The sequence below is a fragment of the Lepisma saccharinum genome, chromosome 1 (genome assembly GCF_977018435.1).
Source record: "Lepisma saccharinum chromosome 1, izLepSacc3.1, whole genome shotgun sequence".
Classification (NCBI taxonomy): domain Eukaryota; kingdom Metazoa; phylum Arthropoda; class Insecta; order Zygentoma; family Lepismatidae; genus Lepisma; species Lepisma saccharinum.
Window position 1 is genome coordinate 113,385,096 of NC_139229.1, and position 18,303 is coordinate 113,403,398.

At 37.3% G+C, this 18,303-nt stretch overlaps 1 protein-coding gene and 1 long non-coding RNA gene across 3 annotated transcripts in view; one reads left to right on the top strand and one right to left on the bottom strand.

The window, feature by feature from the left end:
• LOC145986662 (uncharacterized) overlaps nt 1–18,303 on the bottom strand; it is a 176,183-nt gene that overhangs the window by 101,920 nt on the left and 55,960 nt on the right. For both annotated transcript variants that reach the window (XR_014441599.1, XR_014441600.1), the window contains exon 2: nt 13,518–13,563. This is a non-coding gene — a long non-coding RNA (uncharacterized LOC145986662). The remainder of the gene's footprint in view (nt 1–13,517; nt 13,564–18,303) is intronic.
• The window catches only part of lms (lateral muscles scarcer), a 270,244-nt gene that overhangs the window by 66,784 nt on the left and 185,157 nt on the right, over nt 1–18,303 (top strand). The window lies entirely within an intron of this gene.

An 18,303-nucleotide genomic window follows, 5' to 3' on the forward strand; every position in this document is an offset into this window, starting at 1 on the left:
GAAAAAACAGCAAGTTTTGAGTCGGCGTTGACGTTTCGAGCCAACACTGGGACCTTGTCCAATCAGATGCAATGTCAGTCAAAATTAGCATAATTGATGCCCCCCACCATCCCGTTTCTTATCGGCACCGTTTGTGCTGGTTCCCGCATCTGTACACCGGACACACCAACTTTCTTTCACTGAGTAATTTCATCATGTACATTTTCTGTATTTTATTGAATATACCTGTTTAAGTATATCCGCAGAAAGGAAGCTGCTTAATGTTAAAAACTGTCATTAAACTTCATTTTGTAAGAGACGTGAGTGAATGCTGTCAGCAAGACTGGATTAATGATTTGATTGATTGATTGACTTTCACTTCGTTTTTCTGTCACTTTTCATCAATTTCATCTTTTACTTTGCATCTCCATCTTCGCGATTAGCCAAGAGTGGCAGAGAAGCGAAGTAAAATATAACAATCAATAATGATTCCTGTGGATATCCAGGAGAGGGAATGTGGGTTGCAACTCTCATTTGGCCCAAAACATTTCTACATAGAGAGACACGCAATATGCATGAAAAGATTATAGATATTAGCATTATAACTTCCAATAGAAATTATATGTCTCCTTACGAAATTCTTGGGTACACCGCTGTCCACCACATTATGAAGACTATTTGATTCATTTACAATAATCTGAGTATTGTTTTTCAAGTCCACTTTACGCACAGACAGGGCAATTTGAACTGGACCTACAGTTTCAAGTGAGATCTTAACCAATATGTGCCTCAACCGGAACTCGGAACCCAGGCGACGATGTTATCACGCACCCTGTTTGCAAACGCGAACAGACACATGCATGTTTATTGATTGATTTTGTTTATTTTTCTTCGATTTTCTGCCACTCTTTGGCTAAGATGAGTGATGATGTGATGAAATTGAAGCTCCACAAAGAACATTTATGCCCAAGACGGGATTCGAACCCTAGACCAGATCCAAATTCAAATAATGGTTCTAGGCCTAGTGCATAGTTTGGTTTTGTTTTAAAACAACTTTATGAACAGATAGGCTAATGTGTGTGGACCTACAGTTTAAAATGTGATACGAACCACTATGTGCCTCCACCGGGTATCGAATCCGAAACCTGTTGATTACAATGGGATGATGTTACGATGTTATCTAGGAGAGAGACCCTGTTTGCAAATGTGAACAGGCATAACATTCAAATAATGGCTCGATGTCCCAAATTTATGTAACAAAAAAGTGAAATACATAAATGATGTGGTAATAAATACATACAGATCAGCCACGTATAAGTATATTTCGGGGTGGGGAGGCGTCTCAGGAATAATAATAATAATAACGATGTTTTAATTAAAATAATTAGTCTGTGTGATAATTATATGAAATTAAATAATACTAATTAAAATATATAAATTAATATTATATTGTTATTATTACACGAATAGCTAAAAAGACAGTACAAGAATAGGGATATAACAGCACGTATTCATTATCTAGTTTACATGTAGTTAAGATCTGCAAAATTTGTATAAAAAACAAGTGCCCGAATTGAATATTTATCGAATAACAAGAACAAATGTTAGATTCAGTTGGCAAAAAACTAGTATTTGTATGGTAATTCTAAATTTTATGTTAACTTAATGACCACCCCCCCACATACGCATAATTTACCATAATTTAATATTGTTAGATTTTTAAAAAATGGAATTAGTTTACAAAGCCCACCCCTCCTGATAACCCGTGAGCCCCCTCCTGGAGATCAGTTCTAGCTACGGACCTGACTCGACGTCACTGCTGCGTTCTTGGACAGACCACACAGTCTTGGAGGACGAATAACAATCTCCTTCAAGGAATGTCGCTCTCGGCCGCAGCGAATCATAGCAGAGTAACTAATCGATACAGTATCTCAAATTCGGAAAGGCCCGCCGTGAATTCAAACATCTGTAGAGTTTAAGATCTCATGAATAACTTTGCCTTTAAGTATCGGTCTGTAATATCCGGTCGCTATAAATTCCAGCTCTCCGGTCATTATGTATACATGAAGCGGACCACGTGTGACAGATCATTCACATCCAATTCCCATCCATACGAGATGTGTCATATTTAGATGCATTCGTCTCTCGTGTGTAATTTTTTCCGCCCTCTTCCTGTGCAGATTTATGTCTCTCGTTCCTTATTGTAATACAAGGAGAGCCAGACCAGAGAGACCTGTCATTAATCACATGGAAATCAAATTGACAGCCTAATGGCGTCCATATTTCGTAGCAGTTCTAAGCGGAACCGAAAGAAATATGGAACTATGTGGGAGAAGGGAGATCGACATACCTTCTGACATGAATGCACACGACTCGCATAACAAGCAAGAAGCAAGCAACGATTTTTGATAAGCCTTTGGTACGGTGAGAAATGTGCCGTTGCTTCAGGGATATTGGAAGTTGTATTCTCTGTAACTTCGATGCGTGTTGAACGCTTTTCTAACTTGATCATTCGCATGCTTACCCGCACACCTGCGCCATCTTACGTCCCAGTTTCAAAAAGGGTCAAGACAAGAGTTTGGCCTTTTTCCGAGCTCATATCTTTGATTTTTCAAGCTCTTTAATCTCTTTTGGGAAAATTTTACCCTCCGCTCTTCTTAGAGGAAACAGAATTAATTTTCGTTATCACTAATTTGTTAAAACTTGCTCGTCGACGCGTTGTACTTTCCAAGTTCATTTTATCCCAAGAGTTAATACTGGAAATTGTATATGAGTATAGTATATGGTATTAAGAATACAGTTTTGGTGTAACGAAAAGACGGTGCAAAACTTATGGATGAATTCCTCAAATGTAAAGAAGGAAATAAGGTCGCCGATCTCTGTGACGAAGTGGTTAGCACTGCATGCCACAACCCCAGGCGTCTCGGGTTCAAATTCCGGCCTGAATTGTGAGCCTCCCTTCATCAATTTCATATCATCACCCATTCTCATCGTCGCGATTTGTCAAAAGTGGCAGAAAATCGACGCTAAATAACAAAACTCAATCAATGTTAACGTACTCCAATATGTGTAGGCCTATTAGTTGGAATTAGGCTATACAGAAATTAAGGATTTCTGAGCCATATTTGCAATCCATTCCGAAAGATTTGCCCCGTAATTTTCTTACAGTCTGTATATTACGAGCAAAATGTTTTCAAAAAGATGGGGAGGAGAGGGGCATGAGGGACCAACTACTTGTCTGATGACCGGCTCCGTGTTTAGCGCTGTCACTGCAAGTGAGGTGAGGGGTTGACACAGCGTGCTACGACGCCAGGGGTTTCGAGTTCGAATCCCGGCCTGAGCAGTGTTCTTTGTCAGTGTCCCTTCATCAATTTCATCATGGCCAATAATCCTCATCGAAACCCCGCAGAAAAGCTACGCTAAATAACAAAAAATCCACGAATACAGACCACAGGGGTTGGTAAAACGCGAATATGGTATGCAAGAACATAAGCTTGTTTTATCTCAGTTGCATGACGTAGGGAAAGAAATATGGGTTATGCCTACTCCAAGAACGAAAAACCGCTTATTAGTCTAAAAAAACACTAGGAAGAGAAGGAAAGAGTTCAGATAATACGGTTAGCTGACAGCAGAAGATCGTAAAAAAATCTGAGAGATTGGTAGTAGGGAGGGGGGGAAGATTGCAATATATTTCACAGCTAACAGTTCCCATTCTTTTGTTTATGTAAAGGTGCTATCGGTTTTTCGTGCAGTTGTAATCATTCGTCATTCCTGCTTCCCCCTATTTTTCTTTTTCGATTTCTCTTTCCATAAAGCAAAAACGTTTCTTCAGAACGAACCGAACCAGTGGGTGTGTCCTTAGCGCCGAGTGACAGCCCTGGTTCTATGTCGGGGGTCGAAAGGTCGCCGAAAAGATTACAGGAGACGCCGAGGCCAAGTCGGAATGGTTTTTGGTCACGAGACTCTGGCCGTAACCATCTTTCAACGTCAACCGAACGGTGGAGGAGGTGGAGCCAGCACACCACCAATAATAACCACCGGCTCGGTTCTCCCTTACGACCATTTGTCCCCCTTCTTCTCCCGCTTTCGAACCGCCACCCACACCCTCCCCCAGGGAAGATTATTTTTTTAAAGGGAGTTGTACACCCTGCTTTGGTAAAAATTCCTGTTTTTTTTTTTCAACTTTTTTTTTCAATGTGGTAACGGCCGCCCACCGTACGAGTGCCTTTGAGATTTGGAAAATCCATTGTTGCAAGTGTCTTGGTTTTATATTTTTCGAACATACAATTGTTGTATTGAGCTGGTAGGCCTACTCTCCGTAGTTATAAATACACATCCCTAACATAGCATTCATTAGGCAGGAAGCATGTAAATCAGTAATTTCAGCATGTTTGAGTTCACTTTATGCACAGGAAAGCTAATCGGGACTAAACCTACAGTTTAAAGGGGGATCCGAATCTCTTGTGCCTCCACCGGGTTGAACCCGAGATCTCTTGATGTCAATGCGTAATTCACTATGCAACTCCATACAGGAATAAATATAGCCTAATAATTAGATGGTGGAATTTTGAAAATTTGCCTTCTTTATTTCTTTGAATGAAAAAAATGTTTTAAATTCGTTTCTTGACCCTTCGAGCCCGATAACTCATTTTTATAGTGCCTATAAATGATTCGAGATTGAATGTCATAGTGTTGACTGAAAATGCATTTTTATGGTATCTTGTGCTTACCCAGAGGCGGCAACTTAAAATAAATTTTTGGAGCCAAGGTTGGCATGAACAATATTTTACACATGTAAATATATGTAATATCTGTCCCTCTAAGTGAATTTTGGGGGGGCAGAAAGTGCCTTGTTCCCTCAAAGTCGGCGCCTATGCGCTTACCACTAATTCTTTCGCAGCTTTGGATCGCCCGACAGTACGTTACAGAAGAAAAAAATGTTTCACGAGTTTGATTTGATTTTTCGTTATTTAGCGTCGCTTTTCTGCCTCTTTTGGCTAATCTCGACGATGAGGATGAGTGATGTGATGATAATGAAATTAATGGAACACCCATGCCCAGTACGAACCCGGTATACGGCTGGCATCGTAGCAGTCTATGCTACCAACTCCGCCACGGAGGCCGGCAAGTTTTTTGAGTGTCCCTTCAACAATTTCATCCGACCATCATCATTCATCATCACGTTTAGTCAAAAGCAACTGAAAGAAGCGACACAAAATTAGTAAATTACAAGACACCAAAAAAATGGAAGTGTCCTAACAATGCTTTCAAAGTCACCAACAGAAGTGGGCCTTATACAAATGCACATAATTCATGTGATTCCATCACTTCAATCTGCAAATTTTGTTATTACATAGTTCATTCAATTCACTACAGATGTCGCTCAATTCATTAAAAGTATAAGGTCCGGTTGTATAAACATCACTAACTGGAGATCAGATTTGACCTACGATCTGGGAATGAACTAAGTTCAAGCTTCTATCATGTTGTATAAAGCTAACTGTCGATTTGTCGATCTTAGATCAAATCCTGATCTTGAGTCAAAGAAATACGTTTGGCAACGTGGTAAATGCAGCCATGTCGCTAGTGTGACTGTGATGTTGCCAATTGTCCAACACTGAACAGCAAACATTTTAAAGTCGGTTTCGGAACATGCATGTATTTAATATTTGAATAAAGAATAAATCTAAGGTGCTGGACGTAGTAAATATTCAAACATGTTGCAAATTTAGTAAAATCACGTAAATTAGATACTAGACGTCCGTTTATTGCTTGTGTGAGTTCCACGTGGATGATTTGTCATTCACAACGAAAGCAACTATCGGTTCTCGGTTGCGAAGGGGAGAAAATATGCTTGCACAAATGGATTTTTTTTTAAAAAAAAATCTGTATTTCTTTTTAATGCTAAAAAGAGAACTTTCTTATACTCGGATTTGGAGCTATTGTTCATGTGAGGAGATGTTTATTATATTTATCTTGTGATTACACGATAACGTGTTACAGGTGGACCATTAGTTCCTGTAAGTAGTAAGGATTTTTCCTTGCACTTGATTAATAACCTACGTTGTGAAATGCAAAATGTGTTTGCGTTTTCCCGAATGGAAAGAAACATTGAAACAACAATGGCGTTTGTTCTCTCGGATGTAAATTATGCCCAAAACAAATAATATTCGAAATAAAATAAGATATGTTTTATTTATATATCAGGAGGAGAGAAAGCTTTACTAACTAAAATGCAACGTGCTCGGTTCATAAAGCAGTAGATATATACACTAAAGCCAAAGTTACATGCTCTATTCTGCGGGCAAAATCGAATTGCAATGACACTTGGCTGGATGCAGTAAAGCGAAATTGTAATATTTTTAACGTCCGTGAACCTGCCCCCCCCCCCCCCCTCTTCATCCCAACACAAGTTTTACAATGACATCAACAAGAAGACGTAAGCGGGTCATATTTTCTGTTTGTATCAATCAACACTTGATTGTTCTCAAGTTACCATTCTCTGATCGTGAAATCAAACAATGTTACAATATGCTACTGCAGTTATTTAAGGCAAACTTCAAGAAAAAAAATACATGGTATTTCAAACAGTAAATAACAATGACACACGATATATGGAAAGAAAGAAAATTGGAAGAAATATTTATCATTATTCACCTCGTTGTGCATGCTTCTTCTTAATTATTATGGAAACAGGATTTTATGAATTGATTCTTCCGTCTTGCCGCACACGTTTACTTGCAACAAATTTTACAAGCAAATATTCGTTAGTACAGTCATGTTACAACAGCTAAACTATGGTCAATGTCTGCTGATCGGAGAAAAATCGCGGGTCAACTTTGACCGCAGATTGCAGGGACTTAATCTCAGTTCAACTTTTATACAACACAAAATCAGAGTTTAGCGTGACTGCAGATCAATTTTACTGGCTAATCGAGGATCAACTGCTTTATACAATCGGTCCTAAAGCATCTACAGAGAGTTGTTATTTAAAAAAATAAAAACTCTTAGATGCTGGATTTTCTTTATAAGATTATTTTCTGGTTTTATAACAAACTATCTGCCATGAAATACTGTAAAGAAATAAACACTTTATGCAGATAAGTGTTATTGTTTATTTAAGAATATACATTATATTTCACTATGTCAGACTTCCAGAAGGGAAGAGAAGTAATTATTCGACTTGCTACTGCTAATGATGCACCCTTGGTGTATCCAAATGCATATAAAAACGCGTAACAGGGCGTTCGTGAGCTGCTATTCCGTGTGATGCACTAAAATGCATCATTTCAACAGATCAGAGACGGTCATTTCAGAGATTCACCAAAAGCGCAACAACCTTGATTTCATACAGTTTGAATTCTGCATATACTCTTAACTGACTCGGTGATCAAGTGGATGATCTGGATCTTGCCACCAAAGGATCCAGGTTCGACTTTTAGTCTGGGCGCTAATGGTACTTTGCGAGTGTCCATGAACTTCGTCTAATAATCATTAATCTACTTGGTCGGGATTTGCCTAAGTATGTAGAAAAAATAGAAAAATACATACAATTCGACAGACCAATTACCAGCAATCACACCTATATCCTGAAAGGCGTTCGTTATGTGTGTTGCCTAACTCTACGGCGATAAGTGGATTTTAATAGGCAATTTTCGACAGCAACACCGTAGAGTTAAGCAACGCATAACGCCTTGGAGGGAAACTATGGTAGGTGTCCCATTTTTTATTTCGTGGACTGTACAAATAGCCTATTACAAAATGTGACTGGTACGACTAATTTATTTGGAGAATACTTTTAATGGGTGATATGTTTCAATGTAGCTTTCAGCGACATATGTCACTTGGAACCTTCAGAAATAAATACAACCTTTCTGACCGATGCGACAAGCTGCACGTGCTGCTTGTCGCTTGCGTGTCGCTCGGACTGAGCCATTTTGTCAATAATGTGCATCGTGTCGCCGCGAACTGTTGGTCGTGCATGCGCAGTGGATTCTTTACAGACTGGAGTTGCCTGTGTCGCTTGTCACTTCGATGTGAAAGCTCCCTATGAAATACATTCATTTTTATGTCTCTGGCGTTTTGTCCAGAGGCAGATTTACAGCCGCAGGGTCTCCCAGTGAATTTTCTTGTTGCTTTAATTTATTTAGCGTCTCCTTTCTTACACTTTTGATTAATCGCGACGATGGTGATAAAATGAATGGAGAGACAATTACGAAACCAAATGGACGACATAGCACAAGCCCCATGGCCATAGACTATTACATTGGCTGCGAGTCCAGACGCAACCGCCTCGTCATCCTGCAACTTTAATAAACTACCAGTGTGTACTGCTACGTGGAAGCGAGATTGACTTCAAGGTCCCTTCGGAGGTCACCCCCTTACACCCCATTAGTGAACTTGCAAACGCCATTTTTCAATAAATCTTATAAATTGCATTATTATGAGACAATTGTTTATGTTTCAATTTTATGATGTCCTCAAAACAAATAAGTGATAAAAATTTTAATTTGCTCATAAGTCTTAATTTTGACTCCCTTCCCTCCTCAGAAAGGTGAGGGCTACATCGAGTAAATACAGTATGCTCGTGTAAATATATCATTTATAATGACAACCTCACGCTCTATTAATAATTAATTAAATAAATAATTTCAAGTGACTGACATTTTCCATTTCAGAGTAGTAACGAAAAATTAATAGTCAGTGGCAACCCTGACAGATACAAGCATTCTTCGCCCCCGTCCGCGAGAACGGAATCTTCTGGGAAGAATCTCGAGAGGGTGGGGGCAGGGAGGGGGGGGGGCGTGAATTTCGGGTCGTGAGCTAAATAAAATAGATGGGTGCCTTTCTTCCAGACGTCCGCGAGATGTGAGGCAAAGATGGCGCCCCGCAAAACCCGCCAGCCAAGCTTATCTTCCAGGAACGCACGTCGCCGCTCGAATGATATACTGTGCCTTTTCAGGAGACGGAATTCGTGACGTAGGCAGCACCACCACTTCCTCTTCACATGTTCTGCTGGTCCTGTGCAATCGACGCCATGCGCGTTCTAGATCGCATCAAAAAAAACCCTCATATTTCAATATTAACCGCCATGTTTTAAGATGGAGGCTATGCCGAACCCAACACGAATGCTCTTGCGAAATCATAGATCGTCGAACTAGATTTTAGGGTACGGTGCGAATTATCTAGGCGATATAAGGCATTTTCGTTTGCATGTTTATATTCAGGAAGAGCTAAAGTTATTTTTCACTAAATAAGTGTCTAATAGAACGTTTCTAACTTGTTCGGTTACTCCACAGCTGCAAAGTTAGTTAGTTTAGGCGTTAGATAGTCTTGACATTCAAAAAAATGTGCATAAACATTTATGTTACATTATTTCAATACACGTGCGGTGTAGTAAGAATTTCTAAGTTTTACAAAATTATTTGTGCAGTAAACAAGTTACTACATAGAAAATTATATTTGGAACAGTGAAATTAGAGTATATTTGGAATATTTGGAATTATATCTGCGTAAAGAGATTCTTTTTTAATAATCAATCCTACATCCTCGCCATGTTTTCCTGAATTTGACGTTCTTTTATTCTGAAGTCCTGATCCAAAGGAAGGAATAACACTTTCACCTTCCTTAGGCACGCCACTGATTTGGAATAACCAAACAATATAGTGGTGGCAACCAAACATTTATGTAAGTAGACGACAAACACCAGCATCAATTTTGTTTAGTAATTCTAACCAAATTCGTTTAGAATTAGCAGCTATTTAGCCAAAATTTAGTAAAAGTCACTGTATTTTTGCTTATGATTCTGGTTAAGTGTGTAAGAGTTGTGTTTGTGCACAAAAGCACTTTTTTTGTGACGAACATTTATATATTTCATCAGTGCTAATTTTCTTGCACATGTAAAATGCGTATTTGGAAGGCTGATGAACTGTAAAAAAAATATTGTTAAAGCGACATAGATGGTGCTGCCAGAAGGAACACACACACCTCATGTTTGTTAACATGAAGTAAGACAGATAAATGGTTGTAATCAACACCACTTTAGTTTTTTCAATCTGCGTACATTTTCTTCTCTTTCAAATATTTGTTTAGAGATTATGGTAAATTTCTCGTAAGGGACAAACGGATTTCTTCAAATTTACAGGAGAAGTTACTTACCGAATGCAGTTTCTTTAGACTTGTGGAAGTTTGGGGAAGTGTTTTCTTGCATCGTTCATTGAATTTTGCCGGTAAATCATCTATTTTTCGATATAAATGTGTGACCGATGCACGAAAGCTCTTGCATCCATTTACTTCCAGGTGGATGTAGCCTGTGTCTGATGACGTAATCCTGGTCAGTGTTTCCAAACACGTGTTTTTGTAACTGAAGAAGGTACGTTTCCACAAATGGTTTGTGGGGCTATGTCTCAATGGTTCGTGGGGCTATGCGTCAATGGTTCGTGGGGCTATGCGAGAATGGTGTGTGGGGCTATGCGAGAATGGTGTGTGGGACTACACATATTTTTTTTAAACCAATTTTTCACTATTGTAACCTATAGTGACCCTACCTAACCTAACCTTACCGGAAATGTTTCGTGGGGCTATGTATGAATGGTTCGTGGGGCTATGCGTCAATGGTTTGTGGGGCTACGTAGGTATTTTTGGGTGCAGTGGGGTGGAAACACTGCATGCCGAGTAGGGTAGTGAAACTGTGACCGCCATTTTGCGTGTTACCGAAGGCAAAAATAAACGAAGAAAAATTACTCGATATGTCGCAAATAGAGCTTATTTCCATGAAATAAGCGAAATACCACCTTCAGCAATGTTTCTCAATGCAGAATACATAAGTACGAATATTCAAATTAAATGAATTAGCAAATTTCAGCCGTTTGTCCGATACGAGAAATTTACCGAGATTATTTTTGCATAAATATTGAAGTTCACAATGTGTGTAGGTATACACTGTAAAAACATTGTCTTATTTTTGGTTAAGAGAACACACCTTGTGGTGTTAATTTGGAAATGGTGATGGATATGGGCACATGGACTATTGACTTTCAAACCGCACTAAGTATAGAGTCCTTTAGTGTTCGGTTAAGTTAAGTGTTGTATTATACCAAGTGTAGTGACTATCAAAGTGTGCATTCAACAGCAACGTTTCACACTGCAGCGACGCCAGACGCAGAAGTAAAACCTTATCTGTAATAATTATTATCTGCAAAGGCTGTAATATTTCATTTTTTAATTTTCTAGTATCTACTACATCATGTCGGAAAAAATTCGAAATTTTATCACATATTTAATGTATGTTTTGGAATTTGAACTACATATTTCCTCACATTTAGAGCACATGAATCAAAAAAGTTGAAACATTTATTTCCGCAACAAGCGATAAACTCTATTACACAACTTTCTCGTCTACCTATATTTCACTTCCATAATTTCCATGCCCTTCAAGAATAACTTTGTAAATGTCCTTCGTGTTTATTTCATAAAAATCACAAATTTTCTTAATTTTATCTCATGAGTATGTCAGCAAACGAGTGCATGACGAAATGGAGTAAGAACGATTTTGCCTATTAGCTATTCAGATCTTATAGCTATACTTAGGTAATATAGTCTAAGCGGGTTTGATTTTAACAGTTAGACATACTTTTTTACTGTTAGAATGTAAACATTTTTGTATTCAGAATAATGTGTGATAATGTAAATATTGTCTCCCCCCATTAATTGTGTGAAGTTAGCTGCACATATCTTCAGTCTCATCTCATGTGAAAATCTTCGTGCACATCGAATATAATTTTCGAATATTTATAAATGCCATTTTTAGGCCTATGACACTCTTTAAACACACATAAAACTTGAAATGCATTAAATCAGGATGAATGCACTTTGGGTGCATCAGTTCACAGTTAAATGTGTAATTTTGATATGCTTGAAGTAATCGTGTCTGATGTTCATAATTTTCAGTGCATCGCACTTAAAAACTGCTGAAAAGTTCCCTTTTTGATGCATCAAAAGTGTATCATTAACATTTTATGCGCTTTCGTATGCATTTGTTGTCAATTAATTTTTGTCAGTTGATACGTTTTCCTTAAGCTATCTTGCTAATTTCATGACATCGTTACATAAATGTAGGCTATGTTCACATTAGACATATGAAAGTTCACATTTTCATTTAGAAAATATATTAATTGTATTTGGCCAACAGCACTGATTTTGTTTGTATGTCGCCCCCCCCCCCCGTCCTTTTCCTATACCGCGTGTGACGTAAGCTGAGTTACGTGAGACGAGTTAATGATTGATAGATTGCCTTTTCTTTCTTCATGCACGGAAACGAGCACTTTTTAAGTGTTAGATACTGGGCAACAAGCTTACACTTTTTTTTAACATGTAGAGAAAATACCAGGTCCCGTAATCATTGTAGATTTCGATTGTAATATTGTACGAGGTAGTTTAACTTTTGCAAATGGTTATGATGAGATTTATTTATCCAAATTGTGTGAAGAAATCAGTGACGTAGCTACGTAAGAAATGTTATAAACATTTTCGAGAGGATTTCTGAGGTTAGTCTCTGAGAAAATAAAGATGAATATTTTCTCTTTTCGTTAAAGGCATGGAGAAAACATGGAAAGGTGCGATCAATTTTTGGCAACGATTGTGTGTTTTAAAAAGAGAATGTTTATTAATTTCCACCATAGAATTAAATTTGCAAATAATATTTACAATTGATTTGGTTATCGGAGTTTCAACTGAGGAGTTAAGTTTTGTGTAACAAGGAAATTAACAATTTATTCTTGAAAAATGTTTGACTAATATGTCTAGTAAGGAATGATCCTGTATTCGAATACCATACTGGGCATGGATATTCTTTGTGAGCGTCTCTTCATCAATTTCATCATATCATCAATTATCCTCATCTTCGCGATTAGTCAAAAGTAGCATCAATTCAAAACCAATTCTCTTGTTTCGGTAGAAACGTGAGAATTAAAGAGGCACGCTGAGAAAGGAGGCAAATACGTAAAATAATTAAACTTACATCTACTTAACTCCATTAGATAATAATTATAACTGAAGGAACAGACTACTGTTTTTTTTCCTTCGGATCACTGAGGGTGTAGAGTTGTGTGTGAACTGAGGATTGGCGTGATATCTGGTAATTTTCAATTCTCAGTGTCTTGTCTCTCTCTCCTATCTCTCCACTTTTTTCTACACTTCTCCCCTCTCCTCCCTTCCCCTCAATCGACTTTAAGTGTTTTTTTTTTCTGAATCGAGAATCGACTAACGTAAGTAGTATGGTTGAACAAACGCTACCATCACGATATCACATTGTGGCAGATATCAATAAAATCGTGATTAAAGACAAAGCTCGATGTTTCGGTTTAATTCCACGATCGTTAAAATTGTGTTTGCAACATTTCATTCGTTCTTGACGATCCGAGTGCAAACAAGCTTGACGTTTACCACATCCGATGTAACATGGACGAATTTCTTAAATCAAGCAACCAACCAAATATATTCAGAAAAAGTACAAATTAAAACTTGAAAATCCAACTTACCAGTGGCAGAGTTGTCCACTTGAATCCAATTATGTCCCTCTGCCATCTAAAAAAAGAAATGAGTGCACATCAGATGCAATTTCATTGATAAGATGAAAACTTAGCAACGAATTTTAGTGTCTAATAATGAAGAATTGGCCATTGTTATTCTTGATTAACATAATGAAACTTAACCATTACATGTTTTTGTATCCTTTATCCGTATTGCTTGAAACTTTCAAAAAATCAAACAAATTTTCTTATTTTTCCCACTTATATATTGCATAATAAATTACCAAATATAAAATTTACAATATAATTTATTTCACACTCCAGAGACAGAATCCTACTGAGTTTCCACTCGAAGTGGTGACAATAGGAAACTCCTTTCAGTGTTATTGCAGGATTGACTTTGTTTAGCACCATCTTTGGTGTCTTCTTACACCATTTTCGGTCAAACCACACCAATTATGGAAACCACTAACACTCGTTTAGATATTGTGTAGCACCATTCAGGGTCTTACATCACTTTTGGCCGCAACTTAGTACAGAATATATTTTAGTATGCAGTTTCTAAATTTAAAAAAAACTCTAATAGTAACACTGTTAAGCCTTGCTTCCATGTTAATAAAACATTAAAATACTGACCAATACCTTTTTTGTGTATATATTTCTTATACAGTAAATTGTGCCTTGGTCAGTTTTTAATGTTTTAATAAAAAGAACTGGAGTAGAATTACTAAATGAAAATTATACCAAGGAATGAATGAAAAGTAGATTTCATTCAGGTAATCCATGTCACGTTTCTGTTCACAAACTTTTATTGTTTCTTCCTATACCAAAGAAGTTAAAGGTTAAAATATGCAAAATAGTAGTTTTGCATGGTTCGAAACTTGGTCCATTACACTAAGAGGAAAATTACACCTCTTAAGAAATATAATTACTTGAACAAAAAAAAAAAGAAAGAAAATGGCAACAGGTGAGAGTAACAAAATCCACATAATATTGAACTGTATAATTAATATTTATCTCTTGATATTACTAAGAATAATTAATACAAGAAGACTTCAGTGGCAGACCATGTAGCACATCGGAAAGAATAGAAAAGTTTGAGGTTCTTGTAAGAGACAATAGGAAGGCCAAGATGTTGGACCTGAAGGAAATCGTTAAGAATGGTCAAGAGTGGTGATCTTGACAAGAATAGGGACAGGTGGGAAACATGTTGCTGCGGCAATAAACCTTTGGGTTTAGGAATACAGAGGCATCTAAAATTGCATCCAGTTTGCTTTTGTACATTCTAGCTCTGTATTAGTACCACTACCATGAAGCATATACACACAGAATTCAAAATGTGTGAATTGACACAATTATGTTAACTCCTGCAACACATTTTAAGTGCATAAACTGCTAATGATGCAGTTTTGGTACATCAAAACATGTGCAGAAATGCATAAAAGGGTACTTTTTCAGTTGTTGTTCTGTATGATGCATTAAAAATGCATCAAATGAGAAGATCAGACACGATCATTTCAAAGAAACCTAAATTACACGTTTCACTGTGTCAATTGATGTAATTGATTTACTGCTCTTTGGTGTATCAGTTGGCTCAGTAAACGTACAATTTTGGTTTCTTTGAAATGAACGTTTCTGATCTGAATTGATGCACTTTTAGTGTACACATGAAAATGTATTTATTTGAATAAACACAACACTTTTGGTTAAGCTTTATAGTAACTGAAGCAAGTCTTTCGCACACACTTCAACGAAACATCCTAATATTTACCTTTATCAAAATCTACTTAGTTTGCTAAATTCAAAGAAAACTCGGACGTCACTATAAAATTTCAATATATTTTTCACTTATTGATCTACTGTCTTTTGTTTTTTTTTCGTTGCTATGCTCAAAATGTGTATAGAACTTTATACATCGCAATTTCACATTATCAATAATTAATTATACATCTTATTAATTCAACAACGTTTTGGAACATAACAAAATAGTAATTGATAACAACATAAATATCATAATGCACATTAAACACAAAATTAAACAATGAATAATAAATGAAATAAATTAACATCTTTGGGTCAGTCACATAACTATCAGGAAAAAATGGTAATATTTTGTAAATTTGCTAGTTTTGACCCAATTTTTCGATAACTCTAAACAAATGTGCACGATTACTAAAAGAATTTGATCCTAGTCACCTAATTAAAAAAATGTTTGGTTACCAAACATTTTTTTGGTTATTGCTAAAAAAAAAAACTTCTATGTGTATCACGCAGAATAGCAGCTGATAAAAGCGCCCTTTTATGCATTTTTATGTGTATCTTGACACATCAAAAAGTGCATCTTTCGCAGTTTATGCACCTTAGAGTCAACATATTTGTGCCAATTAACATATTTTGGGTTCTGAGTTGGACTGCTATAGGGGGTGATTTGGCGGCTAAACCAAAAGGTACCGTTCGAAGTTCGTTTTTTGATTGCTACCTTTCCATGTCAATATCTCGGTGCCCCACTTCAGACAACATAACGGTCACCAGCTGCGGTCCCAACTGGTCCTCCGCTCCAAACCTTCGGGCACATCCGGAGGGTTTCCGAATGGCATAATTGCTGAGGGTTTTAGCTGCGGTTGGGGCCTTCTTCCTCGCATTGCGATTATGTCGACTCCTCGTGAAATGTGGAGGGAAAATATAGTCTGCGATGCCCACCTGAGAATCATACCACCTTGGTATTTAGCTACGTGATGCGGGGAAGGGGGAGGAGATTCAGCATTTTTTGGATACTTGGTATATTTTTGACTGAGTAGAATGAAAGTATTACGTGGCCAGTGTTAAAATATTCGAACACCAATATCTCTTGACCTCTATAAGAAAAGGGCTTTGAATACGTTTTTTAGTTGTATTGTTTAATAATGGAAACATACGACCGAGTTTTATCAAATGTTTTCCACTTTCGGTGAGAAATATTTTAGTTTATATTTACTTTTTAATGTGTTGTGTTCATCTTGTTCAGGTCCCTTTACAACCTTGCATTTTGATTTTTTTCCCAAGGGGCTTTTTACACACCTTGTTCTAAATTTTTAAGTAAGAATTTTAGATAAGGGGATATTTCCCCGTGAGGGTGCAAAATGCCCTAATGTGCCAACGCACCCAACAATTTTAATTCAATCAATCGATCATTAACGAAATCAGAACAATTTCCACTTGCTATACATCTGCGGCCATTTGCATTCCCAAATTTTTATTTATTTATTACATTTATTTATTTATTTCGTCTTGTATCACATGGCGAAGATAAGGCTGTGGAGCCTTTTCTTCCTCTTTACCAAGTTTACACAATTTTTGAAATATTATATTGAAATATAATATAAAAATTACAAAGGAATAAAAAAATACAAAGAAAAAATACACATATAGAAGTCTAACCTATAGCCACGGGCACACACACGCACGCACACATATTCCTGACAATCACTTTCCTTAAAGCTCTTTTTAAAGCTTGATCTAAACATATTGCGGATAAAATATATAAACTGGCATATCTTCCAATAACTGCAATCAGATTTTAGCTAACCTTATCAGTTTTCGATTTTTGGTTTCATTATCTGCTAATCAGGGGCTGTTGTCGGGGGTATTACCTTCAGGTTACCTTACTCGTTAGCCTTCGTAGATATATAATGCATATAACTTCTACTTTCGTTTCGCTTGTATTTATGTAATTTACAATTACTTCAAATTAGGGCCAAATATGTAATGCAACAGTGGAACATTCAGCGTTACGTGTGTGACATTTTATGCACAAATTTAAAGTTCTAGACATGAGATTGGATTTAAATATTCATAAAGAAAAGCAAATATTCATTTAAAAAAAGTAAAGTGCTCCCCTGTGCATAGAACTACGCCATGAAGGCGTATAGGAGGTGTGGGGGTAACGCCCCACACTTTCTTGATACGGTCGTGAGTGGGGGTGATGTGATTAGCATCACGGCCCTGACCGCCTTTACCCCCACAGGGTTTCTCCCAGGTACCCATGTTATTCGACGCTGGGTGGGCGCCGGGGCCGCTTCCATCGTTAGAAAAGTTCCCGGATTTGAACCGGCCGGGGATCGAACCCGGGACCTTTAGCATGGTAGTCAGACGCGTTACCGACTGATCCACCGCGGCCACTTAAATATTAATAACGAATTGATATCATAGAATTATGAAGTACACTGTTATGTCTGCTAACAAATGAAAAAGGGCTTGAGTGTTGTGGCATAGGCTGAATGCATGAAAGCATTAATAAAAGTGTGTCACGTGTGTGACGTTTTTAAAATGTAGCACATTTTGACTTAGGCTATTTGCCTGTGAAGCCAATGCTAGTAACTTTTATAGGTGAAATGTGCAAATTATATGCATTCACAATTAAAAACAAGAAAATTTCCATATTAATTCATTTTGTGATTTACATGGAGAAGGACCACTTTTCGTGGAATGACCCCAATATATATTTGGAAGGGAAGAATTAATAAAAAGTAAATAAAATCGTAATTTTACTGTGGTTTGGAGGCACTTCTAGCCCACCAACTGGCCTTTCATTTCCAAATGACGATAAAATCTGATGTCACGAACACTGAACTTGGCACAATATTATTTTGCGTGAGAATACGCTGATCGTCCCACAGGAAGCTTTCGCGTGCAACCGCCGCGTGTGCTGCTGTTGCAATTACGTAAAACAAACAGTGAAAGTGGTTATTAGAAAACAATACGCTACAATATGGGGGAGCGTGGAGTTCAAACAGGTTACCACGTATAAGTTTATCTG